This window comes from Otolemur garnettii, unplaced genomic scaffold, assembly GCF_000181295.1.
Source record: "Otolemur garnettii isolate 467f Iridium unplaced genomic scaffold, OtoGar3 scaffold00002, whole genome shotgun sequence".
Taxonomy (NCBI): Eukaryota; Metazoa; Chordata; class Mammalia; order Primates; family Galagidae; genus Otolemur; species Otolemur garnettii.
In genome coordinates, this window is record NW_003852397.1 from 17,245,661 (window position 1) to 17,247,743 (window position 2,083).

A 2,083-nucleotide genomic window follows, 5' to 3' on the forward strand; every position below is an offset into this window, starting at 1 on the left:
TGTATCCATTCATTGATAACACTCATTCATCTCTCCCCAGCTAAGGACCTGTATCCATTCTTTGATAATACTCATTCAGTTCACCCCAATGAAGGGCCTGTATCCATTTATTGGTAATATTCACTCACCTTGCCCCAGTGGAAGGGCCTGTATCCGTTCATTGATAACGCTCATTTATCTCTCCCCAGTGAAGGGCCTGTATCCATTCGTATGTTACCAAGTCCTGGCCAAATGTACCTACTATAGACCGAGCAACTATATATACCCTGGAGAAAGAACCTAGGCAGAGATGAGATTTTCTAATTTAAGTTTTTCCCTCCCCCAGGAGCTCTGGTGCTTTTTGTGTATTCTTTTCTGTAAAATAAATTCTATCTTACCACGGATTCGTGGATTCATTCTTCGAATGCCGGAGACCAGGGACCTACTGAAGAAGGAATTCCAGTGTCAGAGAGAAAGTGAGGAGGGAAAGCATCAGTTGAAGTCGGATCTTTTCTTTCTACTGCCTGTGTTTCTTATTTTATTCATTCTTTGCTAAATAAACATAGTGTGCCTTTTACTGCCAGGCACTGTAGTGGGAACATTAGGAACAAAAAGTGCGGGTAATAATTCCGGGGCACTGAGTACAGGGATGGGTAGACAGGTGCTGAACTGCACGCCAATGAGCATAGCTAAAGATGGAAAAGGAGTGCAGCACACCCAGTCACAACGGTATTGGGGGAGACGAGAATAAGCACAAAAAAGCCAAAAATTCCCGCATGTATTGCCTGTACCAAATTTTATCCCCAGCCAGCCCTGTTGCCAGGAAAGACGAGGTAAATATGTGTTTCCTACCCCCTTCTTCCCTGAACTCAGAGCTCTGTCTCATGTATAATAACCACAATTCGACTTAATTATGCATTCAATGGGTTTCAGGTGGGGAGAAGCTGTAATTTAAAATATTTTCTATGGGTAATTATGTTTTAAGAGCCAAACCATTTACAAGCAAATTTTGAGAGCTGTGTGCACCTACGAGGTATCCTGTTCTTTCTCCTTCACGAGACTTAACTAGTCACATAACTATATTTGTAACTGTAGGAGTATATAGAGTTTAACTGCCTAGGTAAAGGCAGGCTGGATATGTGGTAAAATTTCTTTCTTTGCAGTAAAAGTTCAAGATCTATTTATGGCCAATATCTTTCTACCTATTATTGACTCAAAACGGCTTTCTTGTGGATTTCTAGTATGAGACATTTTCATCCTACACTTTCACTAATAATATACCAACTATGCACTCCAAGTGTTTTCTTTTTGAGATTAAGTTTGTGGAAGAATTTGCCTTCAAACACTAAAAACTTAGAATTCATCCACTTGTTTCTTGGAGTTTTAAAAGCAGGGAAAGGAAGGATTTTTAAATTTTGACTCTTTACACGATCATTCCAAGTAACGCTACCTACTTACGTTCTTGTTGGTAATTATAAATGATTTGTTGAATGATCCTTACTTAACATAATTTAATGAAAAGCCTGTGGCTCAAAGGAGTAGGGTGCTGGCCCCATATACCAGAGGTGGCAGGTTCAAACCCAGCCCCGAACAAAAACTGCAAAAAAGAAAAAAAAAAAAAAAAAGAACAAGACATCTGAGGTTTCCATGGTACACAGGTACATTCTTCTTACATCGTTTCCTTCTCTAAAACTTTTGGTCCCAAACACTAGGTTAGATTCAATTACTTGGTAAGAATTATATTTAGAGACATTTCTGTAAATGTCATGAGACTTCATCTTTTGTTTTTATGGGACCTGAATCTAAAGAGATGAATCAGGGTGGTTGTTAAATCTGAATTAATACTGAAACTCCACTGGCAACACAACTACTGATTTGGAATATCTGTTGTGACTTTAATACACTTTGGTCATGAAAATCGGGTACAAAATATTATAACCTTTCATAAAATGTTACAAAGTTCATTTTGGGTCACTATTGTGGTTCCCATTCATATTTTTCTGGACACATGTTTCCCAGTAAATTAAAAGTCCAGTATGACTGAAATTCTGGGAAAAGGAATAAGCTAAAAAGATCTCCAAGTTGTATGAATAAAACATCACAA